This window comes from Rhinatrema bivittatum, chromosome 8 (genome assembly GCF_901001135.1).
Source record: "Rhinatrema bivittatum chromosome 8, aRhiBiv1.1, whole genome shotgun sequence".
NCBI lineage: Eukaryota > Metazoa > Chordata > Amphibia > Gymnophiona > Rhinatrematidae > Rhinatrema > Rhinatrema bivittatum.
In genome coordinates this window covers 77,748,458-77,768,701 of record NC_042622.1, presented here as the reverse complement: position 1 = coordinate 77,768,701, position 20,244 = coordinate 77,748,458, and positions in this window count along the sequence as shown.

Sequence of the window (20,244 nt, the reverse complement as noted above, 5' to 3'; positions counted from 1 at the left end):
TCTGACATGTGGCATTGGGCTCATTCCAGCGAGCACTGTCACTGGCATTATCAAGTACTAGGAGAATAAAGAAAACAATAACTGCAACCATTTAGCTCAACTTCTTCCCTTAGATTTAGAGCTCATTTTCCTGCCCTTAGCATTACATTCTAATCTACACAATATACTTCTGAAGCACCAAATAGTTTCCTGTTTCTGAATGGCAAAAGGGATATTCCCACAAAGGGGTTTGAACCCAAAAGTGTGTCACAATAGTGTTTGCAACTGGCTTAGAAACTTGAGCACGGGTAGGAAAATCACAAATAGGGAGAGGAAAGCTAAGTGGAAGATGCAGCTGAGCCGAATGGTCTTTATCTGCCATCATATTCTATGCTTCTAAGAAGCCCATGAACCTGCACACCTCTTGCCACAGGGCTGGGGGACAGTGAGCATGCAATGCCTGTGCCACCAGCTGCATCCATTCACACAGTACCAGGGGACAGTGTGTCTGCAGTGCCTGTGCCACCAGCTGCACACAGTACAAGTGGGGGAAGGGAGAGTGTTCAGAATAAGGATGTGGAGAGAGACCATTTAGATTGCAAGCACAGGGGAGTGTGTTCAGGCTCTAATGTGGCAGAATGGTATATGCTACATGTGTAAAGACTGGTGAGGGACCTCTAGTTAATGCATCTTCTGCTATCTCTTTTATCCATGTATTAATAGTTAATAATTGTATTAATAGCCCACCAGTTCTGAATCTAACATTGATTGCTAAACTAAAAATCCCCAAGAGAATGGTTAATTTCTGCTCTTTGTGTGAATCTCACTCTGGAAACAATTTTGGAGCAAGGTGACGATTTCTGATCGTTTTGTGGGAGGATGAATACTCTTCTATAAACTGGGGGAAGGAGTTAATTTCATCTGCATATATTTGGGAAAAGTTTAGTAATATCTCCATTATGGAAAAAAAAATGTGTCTTACACCAAGAATGAAACAAACATAGTCTGTGCTTTACCTGTGCCAGTATAATGTTCAGCAGTCACATGCAATTTGTACAAAACTGTTAGCCACACTAATATTATAGATATCAGAATATAGATAGTCTACTTCACTATGGAGGAAATAGTGCATGTTTATATGCGCATGCATATACGCATACACATTTGTCAACAAATTATTATACATATCCCTCTACATTAATATATACACATAGCTGTTGCCTATAATCTATGGATTATAAACAATCTGATGCAATAATACACCCACTGCTGTCACCTATAATTTATGGATTATAATCAAATTTGTACAATCAAGCACAATGCTGTTGCCTACAACCCATGGATTATATACAATCCCGTACTATAATGCACACATTGCTGTTCCCTACAACCTATGAATTCAAAAAAGCATCCTATAAATAATACATACACTGGTTTCCCCTATAATCATAGGATTATACACAACCTAGTACATGAATATACACACTGCTGTTACCTAGAATCTATGGATTATATGCAAACCCATACAATAATACACACACTGCTGTAGTCTACAAACCATGGATTATACATAGCCTCCTACAGTCATACTCACATTGCTGTCCCCTATAGTCTACGGATAATATTCAATCCAATCCAAGAATACACAGACCTCTGTGGCCTAAGATCCAGGCATTGCAAACAACTCCATACAATGATACATACACTGTTGACTACAGTCCCTGGATTGTAAACAGTTTGATACAATAATATACACACTGCTTTCCCCTATAATCCATGAATTATATAGAACCTGGTAGAATAATGCACAGCCTACTGTCCCCTATAACCCGTGGATTATATAGAATCTGGTAGAATAATACACACCCTGCTGTTAACTATAATCCTAGGATTAAACACAGGCTGGTACATGAATATATACACTCTGCTATTGCCTATAAACTATGGATTATACACCACCTTCTACAATAATTCACACACTACAATCCCCTGTAATTCATGGATTAAACATACCCCCCTACATGAATATACACACTACTGTCTTCTACACTCCATAAATATACACATCCCGGTTCAGTAATACACACCACTTTTGCCTACATTCCATACATTATACACAACCCGGTAGAATAATACACACACTACTGTCCTCTATAGTCCATGGATTATACCCAACCCGATACAATAATACATACACTACTGTTGCCTAAAATCCATGAATTATACACAACCCACTAAAATAATACACACACTGTTGTCGCCTACATTCCATGTATTATACACAACCCGGTAGAATAATATACACACTACTGTCCTCTATAGTCCATGTATTATATACAACTCGATACAATAATATCCACACACTGCTGTTGTTTACAATCTATGGATTATGCACAACCCACTAAAATAATATACACTCTGCTATCGCCTACAATTCAGGGATTATACACAATCCTTTATTATAATAAAAAACACTGCTGTTTTTAGATTATACACACTCCCATACAATAATGAACACACTACGGTCGCCTTTATTCCTTGGATTAAACACAAGCCCGTACACTAACATACACACTGCTATCCTTCAATCCGTAGATTACACACAGTTTAATAATACACACTTGCTATCTCTGGATTACACACAATCCCGTACAATAATGCACACACTTCTGTCACCTATATTTCTTAGACTATAAACAACTCCGTACGAAAGTGCACACACTGCTGTCCCCTATAATCCATGGATTATACACCACCCTATACAAAAATGTTCACACTGCTGTCCCTTACAACCCCTGGATTTATACATAATCCAGTACAATAATGCACACACTGCAGTCCCTACAACCCCTGGATTTATACATAATCCAGTACAATAATGCACACACTGCTGTCCCCTACAATCCACGGATTATATACAACCCTATACAAAAATGTACACATTGCTGACCCCTACCACCTCTGGATTTATACCTAATCCAGTACAATAATGCACACACTGCAGTCCCTACAACCCCTGGATTTATACATAATAGAGTAATACACACACTTCTGTCCTCTATAATCCATGGATTATACATAAAATAAAATTGTCTGGTGGGTTCTTTACGACTAATAGTATAACGATTTCTTTTCCTCGTTTATTGGTGCCAATCGAATATATTTGAAAAATTAATTTTCGTGGCTAAATGTAAGGGGATCGAGCGAGCCTCCGGGCCGCCTTCCTGCCGGCTGTCAGAAGCGGTAGCCGGTGGTCGCCGCCGCCGCCTCCCTCCCTCGTCCTGGGATCCAGGCCGTGCCAGGCTCTGCCGCCGTGGGCATTTCGTTGGCGGACAGGTCCTCATTCTCTAACATGGGGGTTTCTTTCGGCTTTGGCATAAATTCGTTAGGGATTCTTCTCCTCTCCGCACAGACCCCGGCTTTCCTCGGTCGGCTTTATGCGGTGGCCTGCTCTGCCTCGCCATCCCGGCCGATTGTCCCTTCCACTTTCGCATTATTTCGATCCGTTTCGAACGAATTCGTTCTCTCTCTCTCTCTCTCTCTCTATGACAAGGGGGGGAAGAAAAAAAAAAAAAGTACAAGCATGGGAAGCAGAGGGATGGATGCAAACGGTAATTTTACTGCAGACTCACCTCCACGTTCGGCTTTTCTTTCGTTCGAAAAACGCTTTTGCCTGCAAAACTAAAATCGACTTTCGATCATCAGTGCCGTGTGTCCCGTCCCCCTCCCCCCCCCCCCCCCCCCCCCCCCCTCCACGCTCCTTACTGTTCTTGTGCTGCCTCCGCTGCAGCGGTTCCGTTCGCAGGCTTCGGTGCGGGGCTCGCAGGTCTGGAAGAGCTGAAGCCGCAGCTAGAGATGTCCCCCCGCAATTCTTGGCTGCCGCTTTGAAATGTCACAAGAATTGCGTTTGGACAATCAGTAGCGAGGGTTTCGGAGTCGGAGGAGGCCCCGCCGACCGCAGTCCTGCCCGGAGCCGGCCACCATAAAAAAAAAAAGAGCCCCCAAATCCCTTTCTGCTTTCGCAAAATAATAATAATAATAATAATAAAAAAAAAAAAAAGAAGTTACAAACCGTTTATACGAACTGGAAACGAAAAATCGATTCGAACCTCGGCTATTTAACACCGACAAGTCCTAAAATAGCCAACCAGCGTTTTCTTTTATTATTATAATTTATTTTTTTTTTTTTTGCCTCCCAATGACATCAAAATCTTCCTAATTGACGGTGGAAATATTTGCAGGCAGTGCAGTGCGGGGAAATCTGTCCTTCTCTTTTTACTTGGAAGGCGCCTGCTCTGTATTCATGCATTTCTGTGTTTCTAAACCGTTTTTTTTTTTTTTTGTTGTCGGATATAAGAGCAAATAAAACTACCCTACTGTATAGGCTGGGAAGGGACGCCGGTGAAGTAGCGAGACCCTGCGGTGCGGGGAGGCAGCTCCCTTTCCGGCTCACTTTCGGAGGCTCCTCCGCTCCATCCTCGGCTCCGCCGCTGCCTCTGATGCTCACTTGGTCCCTTCAAGGGCTTTAACTGGCGCGGCAGAACAATAAATGGGTTGCAGAGGAAGATCGGGAAGAATGGGGCTGGCCTTCATTGGTACTGAATTTGAATAACACCACAGGGTGATAAATGTCCATTGTGTTTTAGGAGTAATGAATCTCTACTGTCTCCATAGCTCAGAAACAGCAGCTGCAACCTGGAGCAGCCACCTCTTAAAGCCCCCGCACCCCCACCCTCCGCAAAAGTCAACAGCGCCTCCCCAGCCCCAAGAGCTGAGTCGGGGGGGAACGAAGCCCAGGGCACTTAGGGCATTTTGCAGGCGGGGGCGGCGTTTCAATAACAACCGCAGTCAAATTTCTTAAAAGGCAGAAGGAATGTTTTGATTTTTTTTTTTTGTAGTCTCTATTGGCTTTTGAAGTGATGCGGATACTATGCTATGGTTTTCTGATTTTTTTTTTCCAGTATGGTGAACATTATTTTAGCCTTTTTTTTTTTTTTTTAAATTACATTCCTACTTTTGGATCTACTTTATTATTTGACCCCCTTCCCACTCTATTATTCTGGGCAATTTGTTCTCCTTCTACTGGTTTAATGCGTCCGAGGTCAGGGAAAGAGCTGAGGGGTGAATCACTGTAATCCAGCTTAACCACGCTGGAGAAAGAAGAAAGGAAGCTGTTCTAAAATCCAGGGCAAAGGGAGAAATTGCAAAATAATCCGAATGTAGCGTGTTACATCGAACCTTCTCAATAGCATCTGCACGACCTGGCTTTTCTGGAGGTCCTTCCAGGTGGGGATAACATCCGGGAATGACATTTTACTTTGTAGTCTTTTCAGTTGAGGGTCGGCACAAGTCCTTGTTGGGTAAAACTCAGGAGCACCTGTAGGTGAGCTTGAAGAGAGAGAGAGAGAGAGAGGCCTCCCTGTCCCTGCATGGCACTGACTGATCTCTCTGTGAATGCTCCAAAGGGTTAGAGTCATCTTCCCACCTCTGTACAATGCAGGGATCTTCAAAGAAAATCAGGAGTCCCTAAAACAGGGGTCTAACATCAAATACAGTGCCCTTAGTCAAGTGAACCATTTAAAACATGTTGCCTAAACCTTATAAAAACTGTTAGAGGGGGGTGGATAGTACTGTAGTTTCTGTCTTAAAACTGTTCTTGTAACTATAATAAACCAAAGCCACTTCTGGAGCATTACTGAACAGGATCTGAGGAGGATGAGAGTTTTCAATCCATTTTAAAGGGGCCAGACCCATCGTTCCTGTTTTCAATCCAGGTAGGACCTGTAAAATCCCGGAGCTGAATCCCAGCTACCCCATGAGACTCCAAGATCAGACCTCAAGACAGCAAATGGCCATTTTCTATTCTGATGTGGTGGTGGTGGTGGGGTTTGTTTTTTTGAGCCATCAGCATATTTCTCCTTCTTTGGGCCTCCAAGTCAGTCAGAACCAGGGCTTGAATCTGGCACCATGACGCGTGAGTCCCAACTGCTGGGGGACCTTTCCCCTATTTTAAATCTTACAGACATACCTAGCTAGTCACTGCAGTGACAATCCTCAGCCAGAGTGAGGGGCCATACACTAGGACTCCTTTTGGAACACTGCAACCATGAGCCCTGAATCTGTCCCTTAGGTGTCACTTGAGCTATGCCAGGACTCCTTCTGGGACTGTGAACAATGTTTTCACAGCATCCCCATCCCCAGATAACCCAGAAAATAGAAGATCCCACTCCAGTGGCAAATAAATACCTTCAGCTGCTGACTGCAGCCCCCCCACTACTACTTTGCAAGATGGTGCACTGCTGCAGCTGATGATGTACAACATAAGAACATAGCATGAGAGGTGCCATGCTGAGTCAGATCAAGAGTCCATCAAGCCCAGCATCCTATCTCCAACAGTGGCCCAGCAGATCCCAAAGAGCAGATCAATTTGTTGTCCATTCCCAAAGATACTTCGTAGCTTTCCCCAGCTCTGCCTGGCTAATAATTGTTTATGGACTTTTCTTCCATGAACTTGTCCAAATCCTTTTTAAAGTCAGCTATGCTAGATGCCTTGATCACATCCTCTAGCAATACATTCTATAGCTTAATTGTGTGTTGAGTGAAAAAAAATAATACTTTCTCCAATTTGTTTTATATCTGCTATCCTTTAGTTTCATGGGACGTCCTCTAGTTCTTGTACTATCTGAAAGAGTAAATAACACTGTTCCCTATTTATTTGTTCCACCCCATTCTTAATTTCATAGACCTCTACTAAATCCTCTTTCAGTTGTCTCCTTTCCAAGCTGAAGAGCCCTTACCTGTTTAGCCTTTAATCACAGTGAAACATTTTATCTTCTTTATCATGTCTGTTGCCCTCCTCTGTACCTTCCCTAGTTCTGTCTTCATATACCCCTACTCTGTTCAATACTTCCCTGATGTGTTCAGCATGAAAACCCACCTGATAGTCATCCAGACCTGCCAAATCCTCCAAAAATTCAGTAAGTTGACAAAGTACAGCTTTTTCCATTATTTTCCCTTACAAGGACTATTTGAAGAGAGATGATAACTGGATCAAAGAGAGAGATCAAATCCTCTTTCTTCAGAATAGGAGTTACAACAGAATGCTTTAAAAATAAAGGCAACATTTCATCCTAGAAGAAAACATTCCCTATCTTCATCAGCTACTCAGGAATAACATCTGGGATAGACTTTAACAATTTAGAACATCAATTACCAGAAGAGCACCAAATAGCCCAAATTTTCTTCATAAGGTACTTCAAGCCCAAAAGAGATAGTGAATGAAAAGAAATCCTTAAGCCTCACCCTATAGGGCTTTTGATGCAGACCCTTTCTTCAGATTTTCTCTACTGACTCCTTGTCTTATATTATTTGATGTTTTATATTTTTATTATATTGCTGTTAGCTGCTTTGAGCATTTTGAAAAAATGTAACACAAATACATTTGGATTAGATATTTTTGAAGATATGGTCTCAAAAATTGGACACAATATTCCAGGTGAGATTTCACTAATGTCCTGTAACATTAATGACTGCACTTATTGCTTTGAAATTTAGTTGCTAAGAACTCAACCATTCCTCAAGATTTCTTAGATCACTCGGCATTTTGTCTAATCCTTTGGCGATGTCTACTGTGTTGCAGATCTAAGTGTCACCTACTTACATTTGCTAAGGAATGGGCTGGATGTTGGATTGATTATAGGATTATGTATGCTAGGATGATAGAGTCCCCATGAGAAAAAAAAAAACTAACTTGGATAAGGAGTGATATCCCACACAGTGGTCAAGCTTCTATAGCTGTCAGCTGGGAGATATATTTGCAGTGTGTTGTAACTTGGCAGATTGGATGGGCCAATTGTTTGTATAAATACTAAGCTAAATAATTTATTTAAGATTTGTGCCTTCTGCTAGCCCTTCTCCCCTACTATGTTGCTATGTAATATCACTCATGAAAATATTGAACAGAAATAACCCCGGAAGCAATCCCTGAGGCACTCCACTGATAGCTCCTCCTTCTTCAAAATTAACTCCATCTACCACTATCTTTTGTTGCCTTTTAACATTTCTGCTACCTCCTTGGAGAACCATATTAGTCTCTTTTTTTCCAGGTTTTCTTTGCTAATCTGCCTTACACAAAGATGTGCCTGTTTTTCTTCAATGTTGTCTTTTTTTGCTACTCTCATTTCCTCAGTACCCTTTAGAACCTGGACGCCTCATAGGACTTTCTCAACATCATCACATCACTCCTGCTAAAATCCAGAACCCTAGTCTTAGTATGATTCAATTCAAGTGTAAGTCTAATATTGAGCCTCAGAGTATGATGAGCACTAGACAGTATAATTTCCCTTACCATGAGGTCAGTGACACTGCCTCCACTTGTCAGTTTCAGCTTCAGCATAACCTCCTGTCCAATAGGCTCTTTGACTAGTTGCGCAAGAATGCCCCTTGTAGGACATCCAGGGCTTCTCCACTCCTACCTAATGCTGCAGCAGGAAAGTTTCAATCCACATCTAATAGATGGAAGACATCTACAAGTAGAACCTCCCCTATTGCTGGCCACTGTAATGTTCTCTCAATCATCTGAAGCTGCCTTTTTTTATCTGTGCTCGAAGTCTATATATTTTGCAGGTATACAGAATTTATTTGTTTTATTTGTTTGCAGGGCAAACCACAGTAGTTCAGTTTTCTCTTGCTTCCCTCCTGGACAAACACTGTGGGTTGTCTCATGCCAACCTTGCCTCTAGAATGTTGGCCTCTGGATTTCTGATTTTGTTCAGACTTTGAACATTTGCATAATTGACTCTCAAGATGTTCTGCTATCCTTTATTTCCTCCTGGTCATTTACATTTCCATTCATTAGTTTATCAAATATCCTACATCATTCCTGAATCCCATATTTTATTACATAGTTGACTTGGGGCTTTTATCCCTTCAGGGCTTACCTTTGCTTTTACATCATGATTTTATACTTATGATGGACAGAAGTTTGTGTTATTCCCATGCTTGGCCATAGCTTCAAATTCTATTTAGTTCTAGCATTTAAAACTGAGTACAATACCTTCCTGGACAGATATATAAACCATCCCTTTGATAAGGCTCTTATCCTTTTAGGTGCATCTCAGGTCACTAGTCTTGCACTAGTGTTTCAATCATGAATAGAAGTTTTGCGAGACAAATTCTTGTTGTATGCAGGTAGCACTTCCAAGGTAATCATAGATTTAGCTACCTGTCTGAGATCTCTCCCCCAACTCCTTAAACTGCTTTTAAATCATTGCATTAGCCGGGCCATTTGTAGCTAGGAATATAAGGATATCCAGTTCACCTCCCTTTCATATGTCTCTAGCTAACCTCTGGGTGCTCTGCCCATTGTTGAGACATCTGAAAGGCAAATAACTTCCCTCTCCTCATGGCTATTTCCCAACTCTATACCCCTCACTAAGGTGTCCCCCCCCCTGTCAATATTTCTATAGTTCTTCTTGGGGCACCTCTGCCATCTATTTCAAAGTCCTTGCTAAAGAGGACCCCTCCTCATTAACTTTAATCCCTACTCTGGAATCTGGTCTTGTACCACAAATATGGAGTACAACTTTTATAGAGGAGCAGGGATGTAGTAGGTGTCTGTGATCCACAATCCACATTCTCCCTAAGCCTGCAGTAAGATAGACTCCCAAAAAACCCCCTTCTCTTTCCCTCCCAGCCCAGCTTCCCAAATTCTCCCAGTGGAGGACGATTGCTTCGTGAATCCAGGCTGCTGGAAGAGAGGGAGACTGGCGCTCCGGGGGGAAGGTTAGATTCTGTAGGGAAGCTGGACCGGGAGGCAGAGAGGCAGACTGGGGTTCCAGAGAAAGTGGTTTTATATAGTGGGGGAGCAAGGAAGGGAGAGAGATCAGAGGTCCCAGTGCATATTAATGGCCTGCTAGATTTAAGCCTGCTATTCATGTGCTTGGGGTTAGCCGACTAGAACTGCAACTCAGAGCTAGCCAGCTAAGTTCTTCCTCCAACACTGTAACCTCCATAATCTGAGTGATTAACATATAGCCAACTAGTTTCTATGTAGCGGCTCAGCAGGGAATTTCCAACAGTAGGTTTCAGCAGGCTAATTCCCAAAGTTAGCGGTAAAGTGAAAACCCTTTGAAACCCAGCCCCCTCTGTCAATTACTCTCCCAAAAACAGGAGTGACAGCAGGAACTATTTTATACAAATGAGCAGGCACACCAGAAGTGTCCAGCCCCAGTCGAGGATTAGTCTCTACATAACACTCAGGAGCAGACTGGTAGGACAGAGGGAAGATCTAGCACTAAATCACAATTTACTTACAGAAGCAGACAGCAAAGGTACATACTGAATTCTAAACAATTTATCTAAAAAACAAACAAACAAAACAGCAGCCAAAAACTGGAGCTCAAATTCTTTACAGAAAGCAGAAAACCAATTGAACAAAAGGCACAGTAGAATATAGTTTTAATATCTAGGCTTTTGTACTCAGAACATTTTCTGGGTCTCAGAGGCAGTGATTCCTCAGGGATTACCCCAGGATTGTACCAAAATTAACGGATGCAGGGGTACCTAGATGACTGCTTGGTAGGTGGCTGCTGGTTCAGCATGCTCCCTCTCCTCACTTGTAATATCCTGCTACTTGCATGATATCCACAGCTTAAAAAATGATTCAGGACCCTCCTAAACTATCGCTGCCGATGATGAGGGACGACCAGAGCATGTGCCCCAAAAGATCTACCAAAAAATCAACCCCAGAAAAACTGGCAGCCATGGATGAGGCCTCTTCTGATGAAGAATCTGTAGGAGAGATGGGCCTCCCTGGTGACATGCTTAACACGATCCGTGAGGTGATGGAGAAGATCGGCGATCATATCAAGGACAGCTTGGATGAAAACCTCGAGTCAGTGGTGGGCCAGATTATGAGTTTGGTGGCAACTGTGATGGAAAACTCTGCCCAGCTCGACACTTTCCAAGAACATGTCAAAGAGGTGGACATGGCCACAACAAAGTCGAGCAGATGACTGGATAGGCTGGAAAAGCTCACCCAGCAGCTCTCTGAAAGGCAAGATGAGGCGGAAAACAGCAGTCACCGTAATAATATTCATATTGTCAGTCTTCCAGAGGGCACGGAGGGCTCTGACCCAGCAGGATTCTTCTCAAAATGTCTGCCACAAATATTACACCTCCAGAATGATAAAACAACTTTTAAAATTGATCAAGTTCACTGCACTTTGGCACTGAAGCCGACTGGTGCTGCGAGACTGAGAGTGGTGATAATGCACTTGCATAACTACTGCAATAAAGCCATGATTCTGGATGTGGCAAGAAATATCTCAGACCTGAATTACAATGGCCAGCGGATCTACCTATTTCAGGATTTCTCAGCGGAGTTCCAAAAGAAGCGCCACTGACTCGAGTTTTTCATCCAAGCTGGCCTTGATATGATCGCCGATCTTCCCCATCACCTCATGGATCGTGTTAAGCACGTGGTTTGTCTGCAGAGGCCTCTGGTGGTGCAGGAGCTTAAAGTGTGCCACTGCTAATTCCTGCCATCGGATGGAGCAATGTGACTGAAGAGCAGGAGTTTGATCTTTTGTCCTATAAGGTACCTCCAATGGGGGGAGGGGATGGATGAGTGGTATGTAAGATTATTGTTGTGTTTTTGGCTGGGGGACCTGGGGCTATGGGGATGGGTGGGGAGAGGGACTGTGTGCTGACTTTCAATGGCTCAGCTGGGCTGAATGGGTGGGATGCCCGCGCCAAGTCAAGCTCCATGTTGCAATGCAGTATGTGGCAAGAACTGTTGGGTTGGGAAGGGCGGGGGCCCTCTCTATGGTATTCCTTGGACCTTGGGTTCTCTCTGCTCGATGGCACTGCCTGGCCAATGTGCTGACTTGCGAGAAAGGTGATGGGGCCCTGGAAATGTTAGGGATCAGATAGGAGATTGGTGTTTCCCTCATTTCCCAGGGGAATGATGGGCTTTCTATTTCTTGGAGGGGGGGGGGGTTGGGGGTTATTTGGTTGTTGAGGTTTAGGGAGTTAATGGGGGGGGAGGAACAGGATGTGACATTTATTCAAGTCTGCAAATGGAAATGTGCTGACCATTTATGTGTATTATGTCGAAACGCAAATGGATCAGTAAGTCAGTTTTCTTTGCTCAACATTTTACATGGCTGTGTCACCAGTGAGTATCTTATCATATAATGTGCACCCATAAAACAGAAGAGATTGTGTGCGTACCTCAAAAGACATCATATCCACGTTGCAATGCTGCAAGAGCCCTACTTGTCTGATAAAGAGCATGACAAGTTGAAGAGAGACTGGGTTAGACAGCTGGGGTGTGCTTCTTATAAAGCCAACAGTCGTGGGGTATGAATCTTGGTCCAGAAAACCCTCTCCCTTATTGTTCATGAGACCCATTTGGAGCCAGAGGGGAGAACCATAATTATGGAATAAACCCTATATGGTAAAAAGTTAGACCTGGCTAACACAAAGAGGCCAAACAAAGGTCAAAATATTTTTTACCGGACTCTGACAGTTCATTTAGCTGCTTTTTCAGATGCTGACATAGTGGCAGGTGGAGACTGGAACATTTGCTTAAACCCAGCCTATGACGGAAGTGAAGGTGGCACTGGCCATTCCCGTCAGAGGGAGGGACTTCAATTCTTAATGAAAACTCTAGGACTTGGGAACATTTGGTGACAGCAATATCCATCTATACTTGTTTTTCTGCTACCCACCAGATATATAGTCGCATAGACATTTTTCTTGTTCTGCTAAGTTGGGGTCTGTGCTGGATGAGATCGACATTCTCTCAGCCACACTGACCAGAATCCTGTTGTCCTCTTTTAGAAGATTGGTATGGCAAGGCACGGAAGCAATACAAGGAAGCTTAATTTGTCTCTCCTGGGCTGGGAGGAATTTTTGGAAATTAAACTTAAAACTGTACAAGAATTTTTTCAGGTTCACTCTTTCCAAGATTATAGTCCGGTGCTGTTATGAGAAATGCTCAAGACCATGATGCAAGAGGCCATAGTGGGGCATACTAGTCATTTAATTATTATTTATTAGATTTTAATACAATATTCCAAGAATATACGTGAAAAAGAAAATAAATGACATTTGCAATAATTAATCAAATAGAAGAAGCCTGGCATTTTAGGCCATCTAAATAGGAAAATAACAATGCCAAATACAATTCTAGTTCTCAAACATAAGGGATCCAGACACAACTCCAGGAAAAATAATATACTGAAAGTTACAGGAAATACTAGCAAAGAGGAGCAATTAACTCATATAAGGACTACATTCCTAACCATCAAGAAATCAATTGGCATTTAAAAGGTGAACAGCTTTCTACAGGAGGTAATTTATCACTAAGAAAATGTGAAAGTTGAGTTGAATGAAAGAAAATACATGAGACATCACGGTATTTGATGAGACATTTACATGGGTATTTTAGCAGGAAAAAAGCACCCAGATGCAATACTCTGGGTCTCAATAAGAGAAATCGCTTCCTCTTCTTCTGAGTTTGTCTCGCCAGATCAGGAAAAACGTGAGCCTTCAGATGGAGAAAAGATTCCAAACGGTGCCTAAAAAAACAACCTTAGAATCCAGTCTCTATCACATTCAAATAGAAAGGAGACTACCATAGTAGTTGGTTGAGCCAGCTCACTATCAGAAGTCTCAAGCACCTCTGAAAGATTCAGATTATTAGGATCCATGCATATTCTGGCCCTCTGCTGGCTCTTTCCTAAAGGGAGGCAGATAATAAATTCTTGAAGTAGGTGGCATCACTTGTTCCGGTACTTTTAATATTTCTAATAAGTATCTCTTCCACATGCCCTTAGCAGAAATGAGAGGAACTTTAGGAAAGTTAATGAAATGCAAATTCCTCCCCTGAGTTTGATTCTCCAAGTATTCACTGGTTATCTTTCATCAAAGCTTGCTGCAGGGCTGAAACACTTTCCATACTTGTTTTAAAGTCTTTCAGGCATGTCCAGTATTTGTATTCTTCAATTCTAAGGCCTTTACTTGGATATCTAACTATTAACTTTATTCACCATAGGATTTAGTTGTGCAGTAATGTTATTATTTAAAGTCACTGTCGCTTCCCAAATTGATTCAAGGGAGAATACAGAAGGTCTTACCATTGCTGGAGAATTTACCAATAGTTCCTCAAAATGAACGCTACCCGTATGGAGAGATTAACCTTCTTAACGGTGTTGAGATCCTCTAGCAGGCATTTCCCCAAAATGCCAGCGATTTGTCAGACTCTGAGGTGGTTTCCACAAATGCCGCAGTCTTAGGATGAGTCTTGGCAAATTCTGCGTCACTGCCGCAGGCCAGTTCCCATCACGGGGTTAAGGTCCTCACCATAGTGGGATTAACAGGGGCCGTCCTTTCAGCCAGAGGCAGAGATGTTGACGAATCTGGGAAGTAGTTGAGTATTTCTTCTTCTCTGACAACTTCCAGTTATTCACCTCCAGTTGTAAAGCCCCTCGCTGCACGTATGCGTCTATCAGGCCGATAATGAGACTTTCCGGGGGGGGGGGGGGGGCAGCTGAGACATCCCTCTCCTTGGCCCTCCGTTTGCGACCAGAATGAGGCATAATAACAATCAGGTACGAGAAATGGAAAAAAACACAAGCAACTCCATGCAGTGCTAGGTCGCCATTTTGGATCCCCATAGTCATTTAAAGAGGCAAAGGTTGAGGCAAAAGCTTCCCTTGCCAAGAAAATATCCAGCTTTGAGACAACAACACAAGGCAAACTGTTCTAGATACATGTGGAGGGAGCTGCAGAAAAATAAGACTAATCTGGACAGTTTCCAGATAGCATAGGTAGAAAAGGCTTTTTGTTACTTAAAAGAAAAGATCTACGAGCATGGTAATAAACCTGGATCTTTTATGGCTGGATTGTTGAGGAAAAAGCGGGTGAGTAACCCCCCTCTGGTGCTTTTACATATCAGATTAGGGGTATTAATCATACATTCATGAAGTTCTATGCCCAGCTCTTCTCCAGAGAAGCAGGTATATCTCTAACAGCTATTAATCAGTACTTCAGCTCATTTCAGCTCCCTCAGGTTAGAGAGAAACAGAATTCTAAATTGGCTGCCCCAATCTCGATCGATAAACAAGATTCAGATGGCTGTAAATTACTGCCTAAAAGGAAATGTGCCGCTCCAGATGGTTATCCCTTAGACTTTATAAAAGTCTTCTTCCCCCAGTTGGGTCCTATTCTACTTAAAGTTTTCCAACACTTGCAGGTGAACCCTTCTTACTCACATAGGTTGACAGACACTATTATTGTGCTGCTCCCCAAGAAGGGAAGAGATGTTGCTGATCCAGGATCATATTGCCCTACATTTCTGTTAAATGCAGACATTAAAAATGCTATTTAAAGTCCAACAGATAAGCCTAGCATTGGTACTGCAAGATCTTATACATCCTGACCAGATGGGTTTTGTAAAGAGTCAGTATTCTGTAGCCAACACTAGGAGGGTCTTTAATATTATGACCATGTCAGGGAAACATGTTAGAGCTGGGGCTATTGTAGCACTTGACACAGAAAAGGCCTTTGAGCAGTTACACTGGCTCTTCTTATTCACATGATAGGTAAATTTGGGATAGACCAGCCTATATAGCCTGGGTGAGAGTTATGTATGATCACCCTGAAGCATGGGTTCTTACTAATGGAGACCTGTCTGACCCATTCCCTATTCAACATGGTACCAGACAGGGATGTCCTCTGTACCCTCTTCTTTTTGATTTAGCAATAGAGGCACCGGCAGATTTGGCAAGATCCGTAGATCCCTGGTATTAAATTCGCAGAACGCATAAAATATCACTGTATGCAGACAAAGTTCTGCTTTTTCTGACTGACTTAAAGAGATCCGTTTCTAGATTGCTTGCTGTACTGTCAGAGTACAGAAAGGCCTCTAGCTATAATATCAATCATAAGTCGGAAATCTTCTAGTTTCACCCCGAGGTGATTGGAGGGGGTATCTTGGCTTCCATACCCTTCCAGCAGGCTCAGAATGGGTTTCGATATTTGGGCATTTTTATCCCATGCTGCTGGAAGGACATATATAAATTTAAATACAACTATGCCCCAGTGTTCAGCAAGAAACAAGCTGATCTTGTTGACTGGCATGATTTGCTCTTTTCTTGGGCTTGCGGGATTAGACTGTTGAAAATTAATGTGTTACCGCAGCTGCTTGTCTAGCATGTCCTGTGTTTGCTCCCAAAGGGTTTGTTCTCTTTACTGAATGGTATATCACTAGATTTATCTGGCAAGGGAAGTCCTCTTGGATCAAGCTGACCACACTATGCTATCGCAAGGATGAGGGGGGCATGGCTCTCCTAGACCTCCAGAGGTATTACTGGGCAGCGAGACTCAGTTGCCTTACTGGGTGGCTGAGGTGTGACCCTACTTCAACCTGGTGGTCTTTGGAGAACGGAACAACGGATGGTAGACTTGGGCAACTTGCTTTTTCTTTCTTCCACCTCTGCTAGGGTTCAGAAAGTGTCGTGTTCCAATCTGATTATAGTGCATACTAAGCAAGTATGGAAGAGGAGGTATGAAAGAGTTTACAACTGCCAGAGGAGTGCTGTTGCCTGTGTCTCTGCTTTGTAATAACCCTAACCTCTCCATTCATACTTTTTTTTTTAATTTAGAACTTTTTATTGAGTGTATCAACACATACAGAAGTGTGCGATCATGTAAACATGTGAACAGTAAAATGTACATGTACCAAAAGCAATTATTACAGTAAAGTAAACATTATAACTGATAAATGATAAGTGGTATAGGATCACACTGTACAAGTTCCCACCCATAGTGGATCACTCCGTATTAGCTGCCCTAGGTATACTCAGGCTTTATATATTAACCCCCAAACCAAATACCACCCTCCACCCTCCCCTTCCCCAATCCCCTAGCCCCGCTGATCCAACTTACAGTAGGGTATATGTAGAGTAAATTTCCCCCATCATTAGTGTAAAATGTCGAGGTATGCCTAACTTCCGACAGGGCGGTCCCCTAAGTATGAATGTGAATGTCTAATCTTCAATTCCCTGATGAACACCTGTATCGAAATCCTGCGTTTTCCAGACTTCATAGACCTGCCAGATCTCCCTGAATCGGGAGAGTGTATTGTGCTTATGTGCTGAGATTTGTGTTAATAAAAATATTGAGTCAACCCATTGTTGTATTTCTTTAAGACCTGGTGGGGTTTTAGCTGTCCAATTCTTTGCAATTTCACATCTGGCGGCAGTACATACGTAGCCTATCAACATATTGGTGCTTGTCAGTACCCCCTGCCTCAGCAGTCCCAATAAAGCCTGTTTTGGAGTGAGAGTATCCCTAACTACCCCCATTTCCAAGAGCCAGTCATCAATAGCGTCCCAGAGAGTGCGGAGAACCAGACAGTCCCACCACATATGGAAAAATGACGCTGGCATTTTACAATCCCTCCAGCATAAGGGGCTGTAGGTCTTTGCCATGAGGTGGAGTTTAGTAGGATACAAGTACCAGCGATAGAGTAATTTAAAGGCATTCTCCATGAGATTGGCAGCTATGAAGCCTCTGCCTGTGAATTTGTATATTGGCCTAGAGGTAAGTGCTAGGATAGTATTCCCTGTCTCCCCGAAGATGGTCCCCCGCCTGAAACCATAAGTCAAAAACAAGGTTTATGGAGGGAGGTAGCCTCGAGGTAGTGTCTACGATTCACATTTTATTGGGTTGCCAAATCAAGCTCGTGAGTGGTATTTTTCCCAGTAATTCCTGGCTAAACAGCGCCCATAATTTTGGAGATAGCCGAGGTGCCAGTCTATGATTTTTTTAAGCTGGGCCGCCAAGTAGTAACGTTCAAGTACTGGAACACTGAGTCCCCCCTGGTCTCTAGCCTGGTATAGCACCTTTCTGGCTACACGTGGGCGTTTGCCCCCCCATATATAATTCATAATTTTTTCTGCCAGATCTTTATCTATTTAGCGGGTACCTTGATCGACAGAGTTTGAAAAAGATACATAAATTTGGGTAGCACTGTCATCTTCACAGCTGCCATGCGCCCCCACCAGGAAATTTGATAACGACTCCATTCCTCGAGATCCTTACAGATCGTCTGCCAAAGCGTATCATAATTAAGAGCGAACATATCTTGGCTTGCGCTGAGATAAACTCCTAAATATTTCAATTTGTTGCTCGCCCACTTGAACCGGAATGCCCCTCGCAATCTTTCCGTACCCAGAGAGTTGATGTTAATATTCAAAATCTCAGACTTGTCCCAGTTAATGCGAAACCCAGATACCCTGCTAAAGTCCTCCATCTCCTCTGAAATAGTCTGTAGGGACGTGTGGGGTTTAGTGAGGAGAATTAAGATGTCCTCAGCAAATAGTGATAACTTCATGTGCAAGCGCCCTCCATTTAAACCCTGAACGTCAGCATTCTGACGCACTCGTATAGCAAAGGGATCTAGAAATAAAGCAAATAAAAGCAGGGACAGTGGACAGCCCTGATGGGTGCCCCTTTCTACAGTGAACGCAGGGGAATATCCTCCATTTACCTTGATGCATGCCTTCGGAGAGTGATATAACTGGACTAGCCATTGCAAAAAATGTTCTCCAAATCCCATGCCTGCCAGTGTCCGAAACAAGTAGGGCCAGTGCACCATGTCAAACGCTTTCTCCGCATCCACAGCCAAAGCAAGTGCTGGGATACCTTGTTTTTTAACATACCACATTGCGTCTATAATTTTATGAATGTTGTCGGCTGCCATGCGATCGGGGATGAAACGCGCCTGATCAGGGTGGAGGAGTTGAGCTATGAAGCAATTAAGTCTGTTAGCTAGAATTTTAGCCAATAGCTTAATGTCAATATTAATCAGTGATATGGGTCGATAGGAGCCACATAGTGCGGGGTCTCTTCCTGGTTTCACCAGAATGGTAATACCAGTAGTATTAGCCACGGAGGAAATATCTGCCCCTGACTTTAAAGAGTAAAATACCTTCCCAATAACAGAGTAATTTGGGGAGCGACAGTTTTGTAGAATCTCGAGGTGTATCCATCTAAGCCGGGGGACTTGCCTAGCTTAAGAGATTTTATAGTGTCCTCTATTTCACCGGCTGTGATATCTTTATCTAAAAAAACCCTCTGCGTTGCTGTGAGCCCTGGTAAGGGTGTATCTTGCAAGTATTTGGTTATGCTTTGAAGCTGTATTTGTGGGCCGGCACTATATAGTTGGGAATAAAATTGATGAAATCTCTGTCAGTTTGCTTTATTAGTGGTGAGAAGTTCCCCATTTTGATCCTTTATTTTTACTATTGTGGCCTGAGCCTGCCTGCTCTTTAGGGTGCGAGCCAAAAGGTGCCCTGCTTTATTGCCCCCTTCGAAATACCTATGGTGGGCTAGTTCCATTTGATGGGCAATGATTGCCGCATCCAGAGCTAGAATTTTATTGCACACCTCCCGCAAACTACCCTGAAGGGTCGAGGTTTTGCCCTCAGATTTGTGCTGTTGTTCTAATTGTTTAAGGGTGGTGAGCAGTGTGTTTCGCTCTTTGTCCCTTTTCTTTTTGAGATGGGATCCTCTAGCAATAAATGTGCCTCTGAGTACCACCTTGAGACAATCCCATAGGATCCCTGCCTTAAGGTCTCCCACATCATTCCGCTTCATATAGTCTCTTATTTCCTCCTGTACTTGTTTCACAAAATCCTTGTCACCAATGAGAGTCTCCAAAATTTTTGCCCTGTGTCAGGATCCTTAGATTTCAAAGTAAACCAGTCAGGTGAATGGTCCGACCATAATATGGGTTCTATGTCTGCTTCTAGGAAAGAGGTCATAAGCTGTCTGCTAATCATAAACATCTCGATCTGGGAGTGACAATCATGAGGGTGGGAAAAGAAGGTATAATTCCTGGATTTGGGATATCGAGTTCTCCATACATCTACTAACCCATCTAATGCCATAAAACTTTTTAAGGCAGCTCGTGCTCTCTTGGGATCTGCGCTTCACCCAGTAGAGGTATCCAACATGGGGTTTAAGGTGAGATTGAAATCCCCCCCTGTTATCAGATTCCCATGGACCCTGCTAACGGAGGCGGAACGCAGGGATCTAAAAAGCTCTTCCTTATGGGTCGTGGGGCCATAAACATTAAGTAAGGTTAGTGTTTCCTCTCCTACTTTCACTGTCACCCAAAGAAAACGCCCATTACCGTCGGGCTTTATGTGCAGTACTTCATGGTGAAAGTCTTTATGTAATAAAATCCCC